Below are 24,303 nucleotides of genomic sequence, written 5' to 3'. Positions count from 1 at the left end.
GGAACGGGAGTTATTCAGTGAAGAAATTTCAAAATACAAGCAAACAAAACGCTGCCCTCAACTCGATTTTGGCGGGGCTTCCCACTCCTATTTCGCTCTCCCAATGACGGCACGTGGCGCAACCAATCAAAACAGCCAGCCAGAGCACGTCGCGGAAGTTTGTACTCCATGGTTGCCTGCTCTCTGTGAGACTGGCAGCGTTGTTTCCGTGCCAGAGCGCCCCTGGTGGTGTATTTTTATTTTACTTGCCTTGCAGGGCTTTTATCTAAGACAAACAAATTGTCTTTGTTGATATAATATAAAACGCAGACAGGTGACAAAATGTTTCTCTATTTATTCACACAATTTGCAGTATATTTACTGTTTGTCCGGTCATCAAGCTCGCGCCAGGTGATGTCATATCCGCTGCTAAAAACCCGCCACTGTGTGGCGACACCATCAGAGCCATGAAGTTGTTTTTGGGGGGACATTAAAATATTAAAAAACGGAATATACGCGGTGTTACCGACGCTAATAGCACCATTATAACTCACTGTATGCAATCAACAGGCAAAACAGTTAACTAAGATTGTGTTTCTGGGCCCCTTTAAGCTAGAGGCATACAGCGCCAGTAGCTAATTTCCCCCTACCGTGTCCGTCTCAAGTCGGGAGGGGTTAACAATAGTAACAGCGCGTCGCGCGCTTCGGACGCTGTCCAGGGCCGCGCATTTGCCATTGAGAAGAGATTAGCTCTCAAGTGGGTGGGGGTCAGTAAGGTCGGCGACTTCTGAGAATTCCGACTGTCTAGCTAAGCAGTGGACTTTACTGGCGCCTCTAGAGTCGGGCTCTGGCGAGCACTGGGCTCTGCCCACTTGTATGTACAGTGCCATTGCAGCAGTATTGGTTGAAATTGGCCGAGAGCAGATTTAATAAAGCTCCGCCCAATTATCGAAGGTAAAAAAACCCGCTGCACACAAAGAGCAGAGGGAGCGCGCCCAGTCTCAGTCTCAGCCACTTTTCTACAGCCCTTCTTTTAAAAGCCTTTCTTTAAACCGCCCTTTTCTCTAAGTTCTTTTATTTTGGTCTCGTCTTCAATAAACAAGTTTTGCCTCTCAAGAAGTTTGGAGTTGCTGCCCCAACCGGCAACGTGTCGCTGGACGAGCGGACGAAGACGCGAACCGCTTCGTGCCCTTGTCATTCGTCGCATCGACGAGCATCCGACCCGATCAAACCGGCCATTCCGACGACGATCCGGAGGAGGAACATAAAGTTCAGGGTTCGTAGCGGTCCTTGAAACCCTTGAAAACCCTTGATTTCTAAAGTTCCATATTCAAGGCCCTGAAAACCCTTGATTCTTGTAAAGGTGCTGGAAAGTCCTTGAATTTTGGGCTGGACTAGGCTTAGCGGATTCAAGTAAACGTCTGGCCTCATCTGGCAAGTCCTAATCCAAGTCAATCCAATGTGTTAGCCACTGTAGTCAGAAACATGAAGGAAGGAAGAGAGAAAGATATTGCTGTAGTCGCGTGTATTGCTTGTGTCCGCTCTCTAGCCCAGACCATGCCCTGATTGTGCAGCACGCCGCTCAGCCTCCTGGCGACGTCACTTAGCTAAGTGTCCCTCTCGTTGCTCTGGCGTCTCCGCTGCGCGCTTGGCCCTTAGCCTGTTCGTTCTTCCTCTCGTTAACCGCTAACTGCCAGGCTACCACTTCGGGATCCGGCGAATTCAACTTTTCCGCTCTTCTGCGCTGCTCAGCAGCGGCTTTGCTTTCCTTCTCCATGGCTGTAGCCCGTCTGTCGTTCCTCATCATCCTCTCGTTCTTCTTGTCGGCTCCGGCGCACCAGCTGCGCAGCAGTGTTGTCATTCGCTCCTGGCGCATGCGCAGCTTGGCTCATCCACTCTCACGCGAAACTGCTCATCCACGGCGAGTGTAGCTCACGCTACAAAAACTGTTGCGGACTTGTTGGCAGCTGCAGGCAGTTATGCCGTAAAAGCTGAGGCGGCTAATGACATCACATATATTGTGAAATCAAACAGTCTTAGAAAAACTGCAAAAGAAAAGATTCTTGAGGTTCAAGCAATTTATTGTGCAATCGCTGAAAAACTTCAAATACACTCTTGTTAATCTTAACCAGTGTGCACTTCAAGGCAGTTTATGTGTTCATTAATGTGTGTTTCAAGGCAGTGTATGCCTATTTTTTTCTTTTTCAATAGAATGAATGATTTTGTTCTTAAATTTATTTTCTGTCCAAGCAACTAAACATTGCTTTGGGTCCTTGAAATTGCTATGCCAGGGCCTTTTAAAGTCCTTGAAAACCCTTGAATTTTTTTCTCTAAAACTGCTACGAACCCTGTAACTGGATCATCATCATGGTAGTGGAGGACTCCAGATGAACTACAGCGTCCATCATATAACCCCCGTCCCTACTCGACACGGTATTACTACTATTATTACCATATAAACGATGAATAAATTGATGCAGGTTATTTTTTTTAGAATCTGAATATTCGTTTTTGCCCGCTACAGAAAAAAGCAAGGAGGGCTCTTGGCCGCGGTGGAGATATACTCATGAGAAAAAGTTAAATACCGATTACAAAAAGGAAATGCCGAAATGCATGCGCAAGGTGAAACGTGGAGAAACGAGCTGGTTCCGAAGCGAACCGTTTCGTGGATATACCCCCTGGTCACCGTTACAATCATTCATACTGTACTACATTTTATTGATCAGTGAAAACAACTCTTAAATGTTGCTTTAAATTTGTTCCTAAACATTGACTTCTGAGCCTATTGCGTACTTAAATGGCTAATTTTTAATTTCATTTTATTCTGCGATATCTTATTATTATTTATTTATTATTTATTATCAATACCTCAAATGCCCCAGGAATGGGGTATTACATGAGGGATGGGCTGAATGTGTCACTAATGAGAGATTGGATGGCAGCCTTGAAGTGCAGTGGATCGGAGTGGTGCACGGAGTCGATTGGGAGGCCGTTCGTCTCGAGCCGTTTGCACGAAGAATGAGTGAAGATAAGCTGTAGTCTGTGCTGGGGGAGGGTAGACTGCTTTGGAATGGTTGGTACGGCTTGATAAGCGATGAGCTGGCAAGATTGCTGAAACATCAAGTTGGCTGTGATAAAATTTATGAAAGAGGCAGAGCCTAAAGATGCAACGTCTGGACTCGAGATTAGTAAGATTAGCCTCAGATTTAAGTGCAGCGACGCTGGTGTGATACGAGTAGTCCGAAAAAATAAATCTAGCTGCGCGATTCTGAACTGATTCGCTCTCATAATGAAAATTTTACAAATTCTGCTTGAAATAATATGTTTTGCATGAGATAACAAGAAATTATGGTCATCGTATCCTGTTTCACTGACGATCCGAAGTATCCTTTCCCAGCCTAAACCAGGAGCCATCCCTAGGTAAACCCTCATTATTATTCCTTGTATTTCCTCTACCTGTAATCCAGTTCACTGGCTTCCAAGTCTCATTATGTTGACACTAATGAGGATGGCATGTGTAGACTTTTATCCAAAACATACTGGGCGCCCACTTTGTTCTGCCTGTACAGGGACATTTGAGGATGCTTTGGAGTTGCACAAGTTTTTTTCTACATGTCAACAATGACTTGCCTTCAACAAAACGTCCCACACTTGTTTTCAACGCTGCATTCTGGCTTCTGCAACTGCAATGTGAGCTCAGGAAAGACCGCTAGAGGAGAACCGATGTCCCGCTATCAATGTAGAGAATAAAGCTATGCACTTTAGCCAAATGATGCACGTCTCGGCTCCTTTCCAGTCATAGAGTTCTATTTCTTTTTCGGGTTTTATAATGGCCAGAAAAACACAACAAAAATAAATCAGTGTTGTTGTATTGTCAGTGTATTGTGAAATGCAGAACTGCTTTAGTTACCGCTGATTATACAGGTTCTAAATGGTTAGAAACGTGATAATTCTCTCGTGTCCATTTGCATTCGTGATTGACAGCAGTGTGCTAAGATGAATTTTTAATGCATGCATACTTCAGATAGGCACACGCATTTTACACTGAATAGATACGCATATGTATTTTTCGCCGCCGCGGTGGCTCAGTAGTTATGGTGCTCGGCTGCTGACCCCGAAAGACGCGGGTTCGATCCCGGCCGCGGCGGCTGAATTTCTTTGGAGGAGAAATTCTAAAGACCCGTGTACTGTGCGATGTCAGTGCACGTAAAAGAACCCCAGGTGGTCGAAATTTCCGGAGCCCTCCACTACGGCGTCTCTCATAGCCTTAGTCGCTTTGGGACGTTAAACCCCATAAACCAACCAACCAAACCATATGTATTTTGCAGTACTGTCAGTAGGGAGGCAAGGAGGAGGCCTGTTTGCATATTACAGTGACAACTACTGAGCATTGCTTGGGAAACCCTGCAAGTACGATTTTTTCCCTCTCTCAGCAGTGCAGTGCGTTATTTTGAATAGCTAATAATTTAAAGTATGCAATCTTAGCAATCTGAAAAATGTGATTTTGTAATTGTGGTGGTTGTTAGTAGCTTGTACTGCAGCCTTACTTGTTCCAGTTTGGCCCGATGCAGAATTCGCGACAAGAATCGCGTAGTCATTCTGAAACCGTTATTGCCCGTTTTACGGCAGCCTAACTTTCAGTGGAGGCAGTGTAACCTGCAGTGAGTTTTCAAGCGCAGTATAAAAATCAGTGATGGATACGTAACAGCAACAACCTCGTGTGCCTCGCGCATCGGTCGCAATCACTTCAACCAACGCCACGAATGCGACTACCTGCATAACGCTAAGCTCATTTCAGCATTCGTAAAACACGGTGTACGTAGTCAGCTTTCGCAGGGGCACATTTCTCTACCTTTTTCGGAAGAGCACTCGCTCCAATCACATTCACTTTGACTATGCGCACACTTGTCACGTGCTGTGCAACTTATGCGCGCAAAACAAATTCACCGTAAGCAGCTGTCTATTGTGATCGTTGCAGGAATTAGGAACGCTTCCTACGACCGCAAACGGCTCCAAATAAACGCTTCGTGACATCGCCAAAGCAAAGTTTTTCAGGTTGGTTGGTTTATAGGATTTAACGTCCCAAAGCGACTCAGGCTATGAGGGACGTCACAGTGAAGGGTTCTATAAACGTGCACTGACATCGCACAGTACATGGGCCACTAGAATTTCGGCTGCATCGAAATTTGACCGCCGCGGACGGGATCGATCCCGCGTCTTTCACTTCTCCGTCGATTTGAAGACCGTTGGACCACCCATGTCGAGCATCCAACCGCAAGGCTTGCATAGGAACTTAGAACCGACGCCGTTTAAGCATTCATAGGCAAGTACCAGGATCCAACGAGGCGGCTTGTATAGGCCCTTGGTCCTGGAACCACTTGTTTACAACGCCGTGAAAACACCACAGCCGCCGTGGCCACACATGAAGCAGGTATTTTTGTGTCATGTCATGTGATCACACTCCTGCGTATCGTCTGCTTAAGTGCGCCTACGATCGCAGCGCCGTCAGAAACGGGTGGGTCTCCACGGCGTTCGAACGTTTTCGAGCGGTCGAATTTTTTCGCCGAAATCGTTGTCGGCCGACTCGATCTGTTAAAGAAAACAAATATTTTGGCACCAGGCACTCGGTGCATCGCAAGTTACCAATTCCGTTTGCAGACGCCAAGAGCAGCGCCATATATCAACGCGTTCAAGAGCAGACGACAGGAGCGCCGGCGCTTCGTTCGCCATTGGCAAGGACAGAGCCCCTCCCGCCAGCTGCTCAGTCTCTTCTGATCCGCTCTAATTAATCTAAAGCGACCATAGCGTAACCCTAGGCGCATAGACTCTATGAGGAAGATACCCTACATGATTTGCCCCTAGCTGCGTAGCCAGTAGCGACCCGCTCTCTAGAGTATTCGATCGCATCGCCGGCAATACCGCCGCGGCGTTTTGGTTACCGTTTCGTAAGCAGACGCATTTTTTCAACAGTGTCACCGCTGATTGTAGAAACAAAAAGTATCCTATCCTATCATGCTATCCTACGAGTGATCCAAGAGGTCGCTATCAAGAGCAGCTCTGGCGAGTAGCGACAGAACGGTACATCACCCTGCCATGGATGCCGATCGAACTGTCGAGGACACTGCGCGGGATGATCAGCAGCAACAAGAGATGTCTGATTTGTACGATCGAGTTGCGGAGTCTATTCTCGACGGGCCCACAACCCCAGAAGGCTCACAAGCGCCCTCCTCAAGCTTCCTAGGGGATCCTCGCCTCGAAGTGGAGAGCCTGGATACCGTGGAATTTTCGGACACTACTCATGCGGTTGAAGAGCCAGACTACGTTTCCCATCCTCCCACTTTTGAAGCCACTGCTCCATGGGCGCCGACCGGGCCGGTGAGTTCAAAACTGGAGTCGGTACTTGGGGGCGGGGGGGGGGGGGGGAGGAGAGGGGGGTTACGGTCGCTCCCAGTGTGCTCCAGGAAGAAGGGTGGCAAAGCGCCGAGGGGAAGTTGGGTTAGTTGACTCCTGCGATGCTTGCTTAAAACGAGGCTCAACAAGCGTTGAAATTCACTGATGGCGTCAAGGGTACGCGACGGGCAGCGGAAAAAATAGTCACGCAGGCTCCATGCCTACGCAAAAATTAATTCTCCGCGCCTCTCCAGTAAAACATTTTCGGCCCCCGTTCCCAGTTAAGTATCATTAAGGAGAGTATTTTTGCCCATTTCAGGACTTAAAAGCGTCGCAGTCCTGCTATCACGGAAATAGTTAGATAACGTGATCATGTCAACGGAGCAGGACGCTGCTGATTGGCTCATGGTTTCGTTTGTGGGGGTTTAACGTCCCAAAGCGACTCAGGCTATGAGGGACGCGTAGTGAAGGGCTCCGGAAATTTCGACCACCTGGAGTTCTTTAACGTGCACTGACATCGCACCGTACACGGGCCTCTAGAATTTCGCCTCCATCGAAATGCAGCCGCCGCGGCCGGGATCGAACCCGCGTCTCTCGGGCGAGCAACCGAGCGCCATAACTACTGAGCCACCGCGGCGACGCAGGACGCTGCTGAGTACGCTCAGAATTTTGTGTACAGTAAAATTTGTTCATAGTGCTTACTGGTACTATAATTTGCAGAACGCTATTGAGTACGCCCTGTATTTGGTCTGCGTAGTAATATTTGGCCATTGTGCCTAGAATACACTGCCACTATAATTTGGCTACTAAGATGTGTTGCCATAAAGGCTGCCACAGGTGTTCCAAGAATGTGGAGCTATCGATCTAGAGTCGGCGTATTTACTCTACGCGGGAGTACTCTGGCTTCAGGACCCCTACCCCGCCTGCTGCCTGGATCCCGGACAACACGACTGCTGACTATGATCCTCAGTGGAACGTGGTTGACGAGGAGAAAGTGGAAAACCTGCTCGAGCATCTGGCGTTGCTGGCTGCTGAGAGACCTCGTGGCTGGACGGTTCCGGAGGCTATTGCCTACATCGCGGAAATTCCAAGCTGCACAGGATGTGTCGAAGAATTCACTGCACAGCTAACTGACAGGGAAGGTTTGCTTACTGATGACTACCTGATAAATGTCATGGGCATGGGCTTAGACATTGCTCACAAGGTATGCAACGTGGTGAGGTCACTGTTTGAAAATCCGGCATAGGTTTCCCGACTAGTTTAACATCACCTGCCTCAAGACATGGCCACCAACCTTGGAGCAGGACATCAGCAATACTTCGTGTGTGACCCACGGAGACTTGGATGGAGCACGACATCTGCATGCCTTCATGTCTAACCGATGGAGATTGGAAGGCTACAAAATTCTCACCATTTGCAGTGTCAGCGTTGTGCCTTGAGTGACTGTGCCTCTTGCAGTATGTAAGCACTTGCTCCACCGTTTTCTCCAAAATAAATTTGTCTTTTTTCTGGCACTGCTCGTCGATATTGGCTAGTATACCCAGTCCCAGAGCGACTGGAACTTAGTCACCAGGTGCCATATCTGATAAACGAAGCAGTGTTCGAATGAACGCAGGGTTACTGGCAATGGGTGCTTGGTACTAGGTCGCTGGATACTGGGAGGTAAGTGCAGCTTTTATGGAACATCGAGGTCTGTGGCCATTAAAGTGACTGACATATTAATTACTGACTGAAACACGTGCCATGAGATTATATTCGAAAAGAAAGTACCATAATGTAAGAATGAAGCAGTGCGATATCGGAGGAAACAAAAATATATAATTTTAATTTGGCATTGAAAAACGCCTAAGAGCGGTGAAACCATGCCATTATTGGTGTACCCACCACGTGACCGTATCTCCGTGAAGTGTACTGTTTGGAGCGGTAACCACGGTCTTCTAGAACGTCACTGTCCACACGACGGGCCGGAGCGCGGACAAAAAGGTCACGTGAGTGATGTGCCGAGCGCGACGGCACACCGAGGGCAGGAAAATTGTAGGAACTGCTGACCTCCTCGCTCATCTCGCGCTGCCCTCTATTCGCGAGCAAACTCAGCGTCAGGGGGCGCTGTGATGTTTGGCGGCTCACAACAACGGGACAGCCCGTTGAAAAGGGGTGTGAACTTGGACACGATCATCATCATCATAATATTATTGCTACACTGGGCAAGATGACGTATTTATGAAGATCCGTAGTGGTCTGTGGATGTGTACGTGCATATAACTGGCAGCTTTGAAAATGTATTGCCGTTCCTGGCTTGCGATGAAATTCGCGCTGGTTTGTGAAAAGCGGTCACGTTTTTGACGGTGAGCACTCAATTCTGATGTGCTCTAGAATCCCCATGGGCACTGAAACCGAAATTGTGGCATTATCTTCGAGACAGATCTTCATATGAGATAGCGGTCTGACTGTGGGATGCATTTACGGAGTCAACAGTAGAGTAACCAAGGTGCTCTAGCTGTGTCCCCAAGGGATGGAAGTACGTCGGGACAGTTAATTCATTTCGAACAGATAAGGACATCGGTGATTTTGCCATCAATGAGATGTTCTTCCGGTCTTCGCGCTCTCTTATGTGCCGCCCTTGTTGCCGCTAACTTTTTCGTTGCAATTAGCAGTACAAAAAATTCTTCGAGTCGATTGCTAGCTATGCTGTCAGTAGCGAATATGAAGCTACATTTGGCGAAAAGGGCAGCAAAAAATTCAGGGGGCACTTTTACTGTCTAAAACAGGGTGTCGAACCGGAACCGGAACCGAACCTGGACACGAAGCAGGAACAGAACCCGAATTTTCACCCGAAACCGTAGCTGAACCGAACTCATATTTTTTTCGCCATCTTCGAACTGAATCTTGTAATAAAGCAGCGCATGGGCACAGGGCAAGAACGAAGAGACTACATACACGGCGCTGAACTTGCAACTGCGTTTATTGGAAAAAACGAGCTGCTTTTTAAGGCAGGGCTTCAAGAAAGCGCGCGCATGCGCTTTGTCAAAAATACACTTGCCAGGAAATAAAATGTCTCGTAATAGCACATGTGATTATCGGTGCTGACCACTGTTTAACAACTTCATTTCCTTAGATGACAGTGCTACTGAAGCATGGGGTTCTACTGAAGAACAATAGATTGTTCTTATTTTTTTACCATCCCTGCAGTCGTGATTAAATGCAATAACTTCACTCAACGGACCAGCGCCACTGGCTTCAGGAGGAGGGTTCATTGAATGGAGTATTAGTATAGAGAAGGCGCTGGCCGAAGGAAAAAGTTATTACAGCGGACATATATTGAACACTTGTTTTGTTTCGCCTCTTCAGTCTTTTAGTGTTCTTCTGGTTTATGTGTCATGCATGTTTGCCTATGGCCCACTTCGAGATGCCACTTCATTTGGGAGCTAAGAACTGTTCTTCTTATCGTCTCCAATGTTTTCAAATGCACAGTTGGAACCAACTAAACATTCCGGTCGGTTGCGATTGGTTTGAATCGCATACATTTTCAATCAATTGGAATGTCCAGTTGGTTCCCGTTGTGTATTTGAACTAAATGGACGGTCCGAATTTAACATTCGGTCGTAATGCTGCACGCACTCGAACTGATTAATCAACAATGAGAGATTAATAGGCTATTTTATTTAAAGACAAATGATTAGAAAGCAGAAGAAAAAAACTACCACATCTCGTCTGTGGGATCCGAACTCACAACCTTTGAATTTGGAGGTCATGGGGGAGGTATTTATGACAACCCACGGTCAATTCTTGTGCAGTGAGGCTGAAACCCCGTCATATTGTAAAAGAGACTGCACAGCCTGAGCAAAGCTCAGTAATGCACACTCGGCAACGCACATCAGCACAGCAAATGCTGAGTGCTTTACAGCAAAATATGACAAACAAAGTCTTTGTACGCAGTAATCTGATATGCTAATTATGCAGGAAGTTTTTCATGCCTTTTGCAAAACCAAGACATTTTACTTACAGTTAAATTGCAACACCACTGATGCTGGTCACGGCACCAGTTAAACTGAAACTGAAACTCCAAACATCTTGATAGACAAAAGTTATTTATTGAAAACGAGACCAAAAATAAAGGTAACAGGAGAAAAGGGCGGTTAAAAGAAAGGCGCTGTTTTTCAAAAGCGGCCGAGACTGGGACTCGGCGCGCTCCCTCTGATCTTTGTGTGCAGCGGGTTTTTTTACCTTCGATAATTGGGCGGAGCTTTATTAAATCTGCCCTCGCCCAATTTCAACCAATACTGCTGCAATGGCACTGTATATACAAGTGGGCGGAGCCCAGTGCACGCCAGTAAATTCCACTGCTTAGCTAGACAGTCGGAATTTTCAGAAGTCGCCGACCTTACTGACCCCCACCCACTTGAGAGCTAATCTCTTCTCTATGGCAGATCGTCGTCGGGCCCTTGCTCCTTAATCCTCGCGACCCTGGACAGCGTCCGCAGCGCGGGACGCGCTGTCACCATTGTTCACCGCTCCCGACTTCAGCGGACACGGTAGGGGGAAATTAGCTACTGGCGCCGTAGGCCTCTAGCTTAACATTCACTAAGCTCGTCAACACCGCGCTTCGCGGGAGCCTCCCTACAGATTTGCCACAGCTGCGCATGCGCGAAACCGAGTGACGTCACGCGGAGAGCAGGTGGCCGCTGCTGCGGCAGCAGTCGTCGCCGCCGCGCGCTGACTCCGTCGTCGTACCTTCGCCGCCGCGCGCTACTGCGCATGTGCGTCGCCACTTCTCTTCGCCACCGTTTTTACCTTCGCCGCTGCCGCGTGGTTCCCGCCGCCATCGCAAGAGGGGAAGGTTCTTTCGCAAGGCGCTGCGAGAACGCGTGAGCGGCGACGGCGGCGGCCATAGAAGAGGCGGCCATCCTTGCCACCATTTGACCTTTCGCCGCAGCCATGTGGAGTGCACATTTGAAAAGAGGGGTATATAAAGCGCGCTTGCCCATAGAAAAGGCGCAGACACTCGCCATGGAAGGAGAAGAAGAAGCAACAGTCGGACGGCGCAGAAACACCGATCCAGAAGTTTTAGCTTGGGAGTTGGCTGAACTATAGACTATAGACACCAAATTTTTGCTTGCATGTTTTCTTCTTTCAAACGATATGCTCTGGTATTCGCCTGCGACGAATAAGTAATTTATATTTCAATTTCTTCTTTACGTTGTTTCGGTTTCACCATCAAAACGATGGCTGTGACGTGTAGTTGAATTTAGACTATGTGAGGCATGAAAAAAACGGCAACTGCTGCTACGTCGTTTGTTGATTCTAGGTCTTGAAGCATGCTGACTTATGTGCAGTGGTGAGTATCAGTGTTTGTATCACAGTTTTCCCTCACGTCACGTGACCTATTGTTAAACTACACGTCACAGCCATTGTTCGGTTGATGAAACCGAAACAGCATGGAAGGTGAAATTCTTTTCTAAATTATTCAGGGTCCGCAGACAAATACCACACGGCGATCCATCTGTTCTCATATCTAGGGCATCACTTGAAAGAAGAAAACACGCAATAAAATTAGTTGTGTATAGTCTTTTAAGCACCGATTGAGAGTACCTTCCATTTCTTTCCGTCATTTAGCACAAATATATGAAACAGCGCAACGACCCAGCAACGTTGTGGTGATGGTTTTTGAGGAAAGGAAATAGCGCAGTAACAGTCTCTCTCGATGGACACCTGAACAACGCCGTAAGGAAAGGGAGGAAGGTGAGAGTGGGTGGAAGGTGGGTGCACTAGTGGAGGGCTCCCAAATAATTTGGACCAGCTAGAGATCTTTGCCGTGCACTGCCATTGCACAGCACACGGGTGCCTTTTGTGTTTCGCTTACATCGAAACGCCGCCGGGATCGATCCCGGGTACACCGATAAGCTGCCGAGCGCCCTAAAAACTGATCGACCGCAGTGGGTAGTGCAACATAATTTTGTAGGCGTTCGTTGTCTGAGGCAGGAGGTGCTAAATAAAACCCCCACAATGTGTCAGGGGGGCAATAAATAAAAAAAAAGCCACAGTGGCTGTGCGGCTCAGCTGCTGATTCCAAGGTTGCGGGTTCGATACTGGCCTCGAGGGCCGCATTTCGATGAGGCGAAATGCAAAAACGCGTGTGCGCTTTCGCACGTTGAAAAAAATTGGCAGTGGTTTAACTCTTTTGAACCTAGTTAGACAGAGTCAAAGCTCCATTACATTGGCTACGCCTTGTTAGACGTGTAGAACGCCACGTAGGTGTTTCAGGCACACAGTCAAGCGCGCTTTTATCCATGGCGAAACTGCATGCGAGAGCGGCGTCGCCTCCTTAAGCGAATGCAGAGTCACGTGCATAATCACATGACCACATCTGGCGGAACGGCGGTCTGCGCACCGCGGTCGGAGCAGTGAAGCTGCGGCTGCGGCGAGTCACGTGGTTTTGCGTCACAGCCACACCTTCGGCGCTCCTCTTGCTGAAGGTCAAAATGCAACATCCGATGACCTTGCCGAAATATGACGTAGTGAAGCTTTCGCTCCAAAACCCCCGCTGGTCTAAGTTCATCTGGAGTCCTCCACTACCATCATCACCATCATCATGGTAGTGGAGGATTCCAGATGAACTACAGCGTCCATCATACAACCCCCGTCCCTACTCGACACGGCAAACCCAAGGTATTCCACATCGAGCAGTGGAATTGCGCAGGAGCGCCTCCCGAATCCAGATTTGATGCTGCCGCGCGCTAAAGCCGTTCGGAGAATATACAATCGCAGAGTCCGCAGTACTCGCGTTCGATAGCTGCTAGTTGTAGAGAAAGGCGTCACGGATACTCATAGATCGGATTCTCTTCAAAACGAGGCCAGTAGAGTTGATCTCAAAGAAGAATAAAGAGATGCGGCTGTCATTTCCTAGAAGCAGAATGTTTGGTCGAATAGATACTTGCTTCCGATGACAGCTGTGAGATCTGCAGGACATGGTCTAGCTCATGTTTACAGCGGATCTTCAGGCAGAATTTATCTGACACTGGAGCTGTCATGATTTCTGGAGCTCTGCTTTTGGAAGCGCTCCAAGTAGCAGGTGCGAATGACCGGTCTCGTAGCGTTAGAGAAGAAATGCAGTGCACGAATGGGGTGTCATGCACAGATGACTTAAATGGGTTTATCCGCGAGAAAGAATATAGATTTCCAGGTCAAGTAGAGGATGGCACCGGGCTCGCGAAGACTTCAAATCAGCCCATGTGGGGAGTGTACCAAGTTGGCAGTTTACCAATTTGTTCGCATGCACAATCGGAGGTCTAACCGACAAAGCCATGGCGAGGGCTCCAGCCTTCAATTGGCATGTCACAAGAAAGGTGTCTTCTCGGGTAGAAACGTATTTGCCGCCAACCAGTGTGCCTCCACGTGATGTGTCAATATGTACTGTGAAACGGATCGTGCTTGAAGCATTTACTGATAAAGAGTTTTAAAGATCAAAAGTGGCTTGAAAATAGCCGATAGTATATTATATCACATGCTGCGCGGGTGAAATGTTCGCTTGATCTGAGATGGAATAACTTAAAGAGCGACTGTTTAGCGGCCTCCCTGGATTTCGACTCCGACTGCGATTGGTTCTGGTTTATCTTTCGGTTCTTGTTCGTACGGTGTTGACTGCTATGGTTTGGTTTATTGGGGTTTAACGTCCCAAAGCGACTAAGGCTATGCGGGACACCGTAGTAAAGGGCTTCGGAAATTTCGACCACCTGGGGTTCTTTAACGTGCACTGCCATCGCACAGTACACGGGCCTCTAGAATTTCGCCTCCATCGAAATTCAGCCGCCGTGGCCGGTATCGAACCCGCGTCTTTCGGGCCAACAGCCGAGCGCCGTGACCACTGAGCCATCACGGCGAGTTGTTGACTGCTACGTTTTCATTTTTTGTTGTCCTCAAGAAGATAATGGCGCGCACCCACTGCAGAGGATTGGCCAAGACACCGGCGGCGACTGACAGGCGTTCAAAACGTTAAAAGAAGAAAAAAAGAATGCAGATTTGGTGATTTAAATTAACAAATCAAACACTGTGAGACTAGTGACTTAAAATGGGAATGGAGCTAAACGGGCCGTGTTCAGGAAGCTTTGGTAACAGATAAATTTTGAACATGAGTAGCCAGAAGATGGAATTAAGAAAGATTTTAGGATAGCAGCCGTTTCGTGTCTAAAAAGTAAGTTTGAATGGCGGAGAGCACATTCCTGTTGCTGTGCCCAAGGCATCAAGCACCAAGAGGCAGAAAAACCCCAGCAGACATACTTAGCGAGCTGTCGTAGCGGGTGCTCTAGCAGGCGCAGGAGCAGGATAAGCGGCCGCAGGCCAACAAGAAGTGATCTCTCGTTTCGGGTTGAGCGCAGAGCGGGCAAAATTGGGAGACCGCCAGACCAGACCTATGTAGGTAGAAGTTTAACTGAGGCACGTGACAAAGTAGACGCGTCATAGAAACCTCAAGCTTGAGTATCGCCATCCTTTACTGCACCCCGGGTAGAGAAAATGCTGGAAGTCGGGATAGGAGGTCACTGCTGATGCTGCAAATTCTTTCAATAGCAGATACCTGCGAAACCTGGCCGCTGTAATATATGTGCAGGGTGGAAGGAGTGATATGACTGTGCCTTGAAGAGGTGCCTTCACCAGGACATCAGCAACCTCATTTAAATGAATTCCTCTGTGCCCAGGAACACAAATCAACCGTAATGAACACACGTGGAGTGGCACCAAATATTTGAGTAAGCGGAGTGCCTGTGATCCCATAGACGCTGTGAGAAAGGAACGCAGTCATAATAAATCCGCCATAATTATGACAGAAGACAAAGAGCTGTTTAACTTGCGCAGTGCCAGGACTATGGCTAAAAATTCGGCCAAATAAATGGGAGTGAAGTGAGGAAGGCGAAATGAAAATGACCAGTCAAGAGTGAGAGAGAAAATACTAACACCGACCCTTTCTTCACACTGTGAGGCGTCTGTCGAAATGAGAACATGAGAGTGAAAGGAAGTCAAATGATATTGTAATAAACTGTTGAGCACACGGAAAGGCATAAATTTTGCGTGGTTTGAAAAAATGTCATCAGAGAAAATCTCAATAGATGTAGATTGGCTCACACTGGAAGCATGTCCGAAATGCAAACGTTTGAGGGGTCAAGGAGAGATTGCACAACACAAATCTGTGGAGTGTGGAAACGAGACCAGCTTTCGTTGAAAACTATACCTTAGGCTGACGAAGAAAGATCAAATTTTAGGCATGAAGTGAACAATTGCACATTTTACAAACCTTTGAACAGTTAACAGCCGCAATCTTGCAGGCAGTGATGGAACCCGCGCCTTTAGATACAAAAATGAATTAGCCACAAATTGAGGATGGTCCAGAGAGAGGCGCAGCGCCTCCCGCTCCAAGAGAAGAAGGGGTCGAAGTTTACACGCAGGTGCTCCAGAGAACAAGGCACAGCCGAATGCTGGACGGGCATACATTTTATAAATCGTCAGAAGCGAGAGGCTTCTCATGCCAGAACGAATGTTGCTCAGCTTGCGCAGCAAGCCAACCGCTCGAACTCCTTTCGCAGTGATCTGCTCTACATGCGCCCGCCAGGAAAGTGAAGGATCATAAATTACTCCGAGGTATTTGATAGTCTGAACTTGAGGAATTACACGGGGCCGATAAACAATAGAGATATTAACTAAATAAGAGAGCGGGGAAACCAATAAAACACTGTTATTTACATTAAGGGAGAGGTTAAGTTCGCCTAGCCATTAATCGAGGACATTGAGGTAAGACTGTAAGGACTCGTACAGAGAATATATGTCATACCCGGAAACAAAAAGATGATGTCATCTGCATACACATCGGTTGCCACCTTATGACTGCAGGTAATATAATGCTAACATGTTGAAAAGAACATGGGAGAGGACCGAACCTTGGGGCACTCCTATCGCCTATAGAAATCTACCAGAGGAAACACCATTCTGGAAGCAGTGAAATTCTCTGTCGGCCAGAAATTCAGAAACCCATGCCATAAAGTAGCTCTCAGGACCTGCAGCCTGTAATCTTTGCAACAGCGTCCAGTGCTCAACGCTGCCATAAGCCTTTGACACGTCTAGCGTAACAACCCAGTAAACCATAAAACGTAACATAGACATCGGCGAGATATTTACGCTGGACATTAGACACCTCCATTAGACATCCATTTCAGTACCGTTTACGAACAATCTACGTACCTACAACATGAAAATTGGGGTCCAGTTCACGTTGTAAGTACGTACTGCAGACATCATGCTCGACATGTATCAGATATTTGTGAACATGTAAGTACGCCCAGTCTACGTAGTCTAGACGTCTATATAAAGAGAATATGACTATACATAGATCAATACCCAGATGAAAATTTCTAACTGGTTCCAGTCCAACTGTTTTAAGGGACACATTTCCAGTTGTTGCAACTGGAAATTTGTTCCTTAAGCCAGTTGCGACTAGAACCAGCTGCAATACGAGATGCAGCTGACACCTGTTACAATTCCAGATGGAACGGAGACCTACTGCATCCCAGCCACAGACGGAGTCGTCGGGACGTCCAAGCACTCCAGCTAGCTCAAATACAGTTGAGTAAGCGAGTACATGACCATCACGGGAGCCCAAAATACTGCAGATGACTTCCGAGAGCGTCAGTGTTTTATTGTGCTCGGCGCTTTCACTGAATCTTCTCGTTGAGCATAATCGTCAGGTTTACAGCTGCGGTGGCATCAATACTCTTCTGCCGAGCCCAATAAGTCAGGGTTGCTGCAAAAGAAAGCACAATTGTTCACTTTTATAGGTGACAAGATAATAGCACAGCAACCGCAACAAACAAACTCAGTAATTTACGCCACTTTTACCGACGCAAGTCTATGAAGCGTCAAAGGTTGCCCTTGCAGCACTAAAAGGCAGTCGTGCTGAGCGGAGTGTGCTTGCACACGCACTTCGGCACACCATCCCAACGCATGCCCACATTTCGGTATAGTAGAGGCCAGTTGCATACATCACCAGCCTTTGTTTCAATACACAGCGAGTTTGGCAAAACAGCCAAACGACTGAGCGTAAAAATATAACGTGCCGATAAATGCGTTAGAATTTTTTCATTACGAACGCAAAAATAGCATAAAATACACTTCAATGAGTAAACTGACACTGAGTGCGCACCAGGAAAGGTCACGATTCCAGCCGGTGAAAACGACTTGTAGTCCTAATTCGTACTGACGGGTCCACTTCGCCGAGTAGTAAAAGCAAGCAAACTGTCTTCCTTCAGCTCCATCAAGGAAAGAACGGTTGAACAATCTCGCCAGCAAAAATAAAGGAATAATTAATTCTGTGTCGAGGTTCTTCAAACATAACGTTCCCACGGAACACGATGAGAAATCCCACACGCCGTGCGCTCTACCACTGCCGCCATGGCTGAACCTAGCCTCGTGCGAAACTGACACATATTTTGTATCGCCTCTTTTTTGTACTTAGTAGCAGGCTTGCTCTGGTACGAAAAATAAGTTAATAATTTTTAAATTGTAGCATATTACTTTTTTCACAGCTGCAATCGCCATGCGCAGTTTGCGCTATTATTGATAAAATACGATACGAACTACGAGATGGCACCGCGCTTTCCCCGCTGCCGCCTGTCCGCGGCACAGAACAGGCATATGGGCAGCGCATGTAGCATGAAGGCAAGGTAACCAATTATCATTAGGGTACGGGCTGGATTCAGACAGAATGCAAGCACAGCACAGAGAGGATCAGGGCAGGTGGGCAGATGAGGTTCGGAAGTTTGCTGGGATAAGGGGGCCGCCGCTGGCACAGGGTTAACTGGAGAAATTTTTGGCCTGCAGTGGACATGATTAAAGTGTTGACATGATGATAAAAAGCGGGACTCAAGTTTATTCTCAAGAAATATGAGGTCACACATTCAGCTACACAAATGCCTAAGCTTTCCTCAGTTCAACATTCCAATAGTTAGTTATCATTGCTAGCGCGATTAGCAGATTTAACATGTTTTTGAGAAAAAATAACTCCCAAAAATTGAACTGAACCAATTTTTGTACTTTAAATAGTTGGATAAGTTGAATAAAACATGCTTAATCAGAAAAAGTGGTTATTATATAGTTCTGGCTGCTAAATAACAAAAAATTTTTTAGTGTGTCCTCACTTTTCAATGTGGTTGAGATAGCTTGCAGGCTGTAGCACAAGGTATAAATTGAATGTAAGAATAGTAATGAAATAACAACGCGAATCCTGACCAAAGTGACTGGCATTTCAAACCAACTGCGTACAGTTGAGTCAGAAACCTGATGCGTGTGCATTCAGATTTGTCTTTACTACTTCCTGTATTTTTCTTCTTTCTAGGTAGGATAATGTTGCCGTGAAGCGAGCACGAAAAAACACAAAAACACAGGCAGCGCTTGTCATGCCTCCAATTTGTAGTCAACAGCGATTTCCGACTTTAAATGCAGTAAGGCAACACGAAATATCGACCGATTGAAAAATATGGAATTCATAAATTATATATCTCACTTACATACCCAGGACGTGACAAGTAATATCTACGAGGAGTATAGGTTAAGACAGATATAATGTCGTGGGTACGTCTCCAGCTTTTCCACGAAAAAGGTTGGTAGATAAGACGTGTGAGAGATTTTTCTTTGGTACATAGACGTTCAGACTTAATATGGACATCTATGGGAGGTTTGTGGTTTGCTGGGAAGCGTGGCGTATTGATTTCGGCGACGAGCTAATGGTATGCGGCTCTCGAGGTCGGTATGAGCACAGCAGATAGAGCATCATGGCCTGAAACCTGTTTGGCAAGGGTTCAACAGCCCATTCTCTGAAATTATTGACACTATTTGGCCGTGCAAGAGCTTTTCAATTAAGTTTACGAGACTCGAAGTTCAAGAAATTGGCCTTATATTGTCTAACACATAACCGTCTCCCCTGATTTTTAAGACAAGAGATAACCTTCGCTAGACGCCACTCGTTTGAAACCCATGGGTATTTAAGACAGAAATTTATAAGCTCCAATAAGTCGTCGGGAGATTTTTCTAACAAAATTTTAATCAAACAATAAGTGACACCATCAGGGCCAGGGGCCGCAGGTTGAAGGCGGGACAGTTTTCGAGAGCTCAGTGAGGGTGATCTCTTCGAAATCGTACAATGTGCTGGCAAATCTCGGAGGAAAAGGAAGAAGAGCCATAACCCGACGCTCAAGGCCCCTGCTGATTTCTTCTAAAGACTTAGCAAGTTCAGCCGGTGTCTGAACTAGGCAGAATGCGTTCATGGCGGTCGGGATCAGCTTCCTTGACTTTAAGTAATTAAATAAAGCACACCTATGACCATATTTAGAAAAAAATTCGTAGTGTTGAGTATCGCACTACTCTTTTGCACGAGATACGGTGTGCTTAAACGTAGCCGCAATGAAATTATAACCGATCTAGTTTTTGGGGCATTGATTGTCTAGGAGTTTCTTCCATGCAGCGTTTCGTCGCTAGTGTAACTTCGAGTGCACTCTGCAATCCGCCAAACACATGGCGATGTTTCCTTATTTGCCTGGACCAAAGCTCAGATTTTTTTCGAGCTCCGTACAAAATTGTACAAATGCGGATGGCATTGTCCCCACTGTTTGAATTGATAATGCTTGAAGATCTGATTTGAGGATATTTTTAAAGCTTTTGTAATTTATGAAGGTGCGCCGGTGGCTGATAGGAACGGGCAACTGCCACGCAACCTGAAAACTGATCGGAAGGTGATCACTATTGTTGACACAGTGAACTGGCGCCCAAGAGGAAACAGTTATTCCAGGGAAGGAAGATGTTAGGTCTAACGCTGAGCGAGACGAGCCTCGGACAAATGTGGGGAGACCCGAATTTAGGCAGAGGAGGTTATTTTCACAAGCCCAGTCCAACAAGCGTGTGCCGCAACGATCTGTTCTAAACACTCACGAAACGTGATGCGAGTTGAAGTCCCCAACAATAAAAACTTGTGTTCTGCAACTAGATAAAAACGAGTCTAGAGGCCGAATGTCATGCAGGCCTGTGGGAAAATATACATTAGCTAGAGGGAGTTAAGTCTGGAGTTAATTTGTTGGTTAAACAAACTAAATCTGTTTAAGCTGAAATAATACACCGGCAGTTCCACTGCAACACTTTCAGCGACCCTATTTTGACGAAAGTGCCGCAGCGGCGATCGCCTATTCCAAAATACTGCCTTTGGGTGTACAATTAGGGTGATTCTTTTTGGTCTTCGTCAGAGGGCAAAACAGACCAGCAACAACTAACGGAGACGCACTGCGCTTATGAGCTCGCATCTCAGCCTCCATGCCAACGCACTCTACTGATCATACTTCTGCCACACTGTGACTTGGATATCCGGTTGGAGGAATTGTGATGGGCACGGAAGGTTGGGGAGGTGCAACCAACGGTGATAAGCTTGTGCCTCAAAGAGGAACACAGGAGGCTTCCAACAAATTGGACATCTGAGATTCCATTACCTGCGAAATGTACGCAGGTAGATTCTGTACTATGCGGTCCATAGTACTCGCCATTGGTTTCTCCATCGCCGCAGCTATCGTTTGCGACAAGGTGGAACCCACCACAAGAATGCCGCGCTGCCACACTTGCATAGTCAGCATAGCCAGATGCCCTCCCACGAAACACAAAAAGCGCTAATAGACGTCTAGAAAAAGTCTTGGAAAGAAAAGCTTGACATCTAAAAGAAGTTTCAGCTAAGCAGTTTTTTAGACTTAGACGTTTAGTAGCCCTCTATTAGCTCTGCTAACGCTACGCTTGTATACGGCTAGAAAACTTCTGAGGTAGAACTTTTATAGAATTTTTTTAGACGTTCCTTTTTTTTCGAAACGGGTGCCTGGATTATTTTACGCATTTCAATACTGATTTCAGTGTTGCGTTTAAACCCTCTAAAGCTTTAAAAATGTTGTTGTTCATTTTTCTGGTATACACAACTCAAAAAAGAACTCAAAGCTGATTTGAAATGACCCGAACAATGAGCCCACATTACAAGGGATGTATGGCTGTAGTAATGAGGCATAAATGCATGTGCTAGCACACTTTTCAGTCACTGCGTTACTCTTTATTGAATCCAGTGCATACACCCACACAAAAAAAGAAAAGGATCAGGAAATTAATGTTAGAAGCCACGGAGGAGGTAGCTTCACTGGGTTGGCTGACGTTACAACGGTAAGCACTTGGATGGCGGGGAAGTGTCGAGCAGCAACCAATTGTTAAATCAAAAATTAATTCGGCCCCGGGCCTTGTTCACAACGGATGCGTTGATGAGCAAGTTGCTGTGACGTGGATGGCACTGAAGAGCTCGCTAGGTGTTCCAAAAATCGCTTTTCTTGCACGGAGGATGCCAACTAGACGGTAACAAGGGGAAGTCAAATCCAGCTTGGTTCAGCAGCCTGCAGAAGTGAAAAATATAAGAGTAACTAAAAGCACAGTCAGTCAGGTGCATGTAGAATGGCCAATGAGGAGTCGGAAGCAAATAAGACCAGGAAATGGCAAGGAGTGACAGCACAGGCAATAAAATAAGCTAATTAAAAACATAGATGCATATATGTCACTGCAAGCGGCATTCAGCAGAGTGCTACGGCTCACCATAAACTCAAGAAGTCAATCACTGTGGAGGCCTTTAACAGAAGCAAAATCCAAACAGCGTGCATGGACACTGAAAGCCAAGCAGTCAATAGCAAGTGCACTGCCTTACTGTGATGCACACTGTACTCATAGAACCTCCTAAGCTGCATCTTGCAAACAGGCTTTCTCTTACCTGCAAGATATGGCTGAATCAAAAGCGGTTGATGTTCGACATCTTGCACCGTCGCATGAAAACATAGCAGAGATGCTGCTGTCCTGGTAATGCCTGCATCACTTCAGTATACACCAGAGATGTGTTAAATCTTGGACCTTAACTTGACAGCCACACAAGGCACATCTGAAAGATAAGACAAATAAAAGTGCGTGTGTATAAGGTTCCTAACACTGCATTGCCAAAGAAGCCCTTTCTAATCTGTACGATGAAGCTCAAACAGTGGGCAAGAGATTACTTACACCACTGCACAAGAAGCATTAGTCCAGATTCCCACCTCAGAACTGAAACTATCTCCAGGCCAAGTCATCTGAACAACCAGGTACAAGGTGCTGCTATTAATTTGCGTGAAACTAGACCAGGTCCTTGCTCCTCCGGCCAACAGTTGGAGTTCTAAAGGACAAACAAATAATGGGGCTTGTGGAATGAACATTAGCAGAGCCTAGACATATACAAGAAATCATGAAGTGAAAGAAAAGGTGTCAGCTGCAAAGCGTGCTTACCAAAACTTCAGAAGTTGAGCAGGCAAGGAGATCCTCTGAAAACCACTGTTGAACAGCCTGTACACAAAACGAAATGTACACAGTGAAGTAGGGACAACGCCAGCTGTGCACGGTGCAATGGTTTTCCAAAAAATAAAAGCTGCCAGGCCTGCAAAGAGCCGTAGTACTTCACTGCACTGTCAAACAGCCTGCACACATACAGAACAGCACCACTGAGTAAACTACCTTTGTGCCGGGGCTCTCAATCGCAATGAAATAAAAGCTTGACGCAGTTAAGATAACCAAAGCCTTTTTAACGCGAGTTTCACTGACAGCAATCACAGCAAGGAGAATTGGAGCACACAGGTGGCCAGATGAGAGTTCTTGGCAAGAATAAAGCCCTGCCAGAATGCAGTAGAGCACAGACTTTAATCAATGTGTAGGAAAAAATTCGCGCCTTATCAAAGTACGCTTAAACAAAGCTGGTTGATTTGAAGCTTTGTCACGTTCACCTTGTCATCGCCTTGGTAAAGAAAGCAACTCGCATGCGAGAGCAGCCTAGCTGTATCCACTTAACAAAAGCTCAAATACATGCAAATGCCCTGTTTTAATACATTCAATGCTGCACTTTGGTATGTAAAACACTGGCTGATACTGTTTTGTGAACCAAAGGTTCAATCAGGCGCGTTAGTGGCTTAGCCGGCAAAGCCGACACTTTCACCACAGAAGGTTACTTACTTTTGCGGAAAACGAGGCTCACATCTCAGAGCAACACTGGTAGTAAACGATACCACAGAAAAAGGGGAGAATGCAAACTGCAGCGGCGTGAAGTGCCAACCAGCGCGGAAAAAAGTGCGCAGCGAAACATACTACAACGTGCGCAGCAACCGCTTCGCGCGCGTAGCTATCGCTAGCCTCTGCAACGCCAAATGACCAAAATGAAGTACTAAATTTCTAAACGTAAAAGTAAACAAATCATCAAAGAACCAAAAAACAAATTGAATCTAATACTTTCATGTAAAACTAAGCAATTGCAGCTTCCACTAAGATTTTTTTCTGCTTTAAACGGTTAAAACCACTTTGGCAAACTATCCTGCATCGCCACCGTGCGGAGCGACACCAAACAGCAAACAGCAAGCTGCGGCGTGACAGCGTGACTCAAGAAAGATTGCCTCCAAGATACGCCGCCACGGAAAGATAGCGCGCGGGTGATCTGCGCGATAAACCGCGCGAGCGAGCGAACTCCGCGTAGGCGGCGGGAAGGCGGCGAAGGCAGAGTGCGCTGCGCCTGTCAATCCGCATGCTGCCGCCAGTTAGCCGAGGCGTAACAGAGGCGTTCGCAACATGAAGGAAATTTTTTCGCTCGCGTAACTACCGTCGGCTTTCAGGGCCATTATATGTTACCTAAATCCAGCCTTACGAGTGGCGGGTTAGCTGCACTCGATGTGGAACGTGATTCGGGCTCCGTAGGAGAAAACGCGCTTTCTGTGTTCGAATACAAAGAGCGGTCTTTGCACCGGCGCGCCTGTTCTTCGAAACGTCAAGCAGGAGAGCCATCTAATTTATGTGCCGTGGTTTACAGCATGTTTAATACACGGTGGCAAC

General features: G+C 46.8%; 1 protein-coding gene and 1 long non-coding RNA gene across 4 annotated transcripts in view; one reads left to right on the top strand and one right to left on the bottom strand.

Moving 5' to 3' along the window:
* LOC149355607 (uncharacterized) overlaps positions 1-24,303 on the top strand; it is a 66,840-nt gene that overhangs the window by 22,371 nt on the left and 20,166 nt on the right. The gene's annotated exons all lie outside the window — the stretch shown is intronic.
* LOC149355608 (uncharacterized) lies at positions 21,440-23,865 on the bottom strand. 3 transcript variants are annotated; one of them, XR_016289736.1, is made up of 5 exons: positions 23,437-23,849; positions 22,720-22,776; positions 22,459-22,609; positions 22,178-22,342; positions 21,440-21,809 (listed from the first exon to the last, which is right to left on the bottom strand). It is a non-coding gene; the product is annotated as an uncharacterized LOC149355608 (long non-coding RNA). The 3 variants fall into 3 exon arrangements; XR_016289737.1 differs by having other exon boundaries at positions 22,178-22,609; positions 22,720-22,907; positions 23,437-23,865; XR_016289735.1 differs by having other exon boundaries at positions 22,178-22,609; positions 23,437-23,857.

Source organism: Amblyomma mixtum, chromosome 3, assembly GCF_055824585.1.
Source record: "Amblyomma mixtum isolate Tamu chromosome 3, ASM5582458v1, whole genome shotgun sequence".
Classification (NCBI taxonomy): Eukaryota; Metazoa; Arthropoda; class Arachnida; order Ixodida; family Ixodidae; genus Amblyomma; species Amblyomma mixtum.
This window is presented reverse-complemented; position numbering and strand designations above follow the sequence as displayed.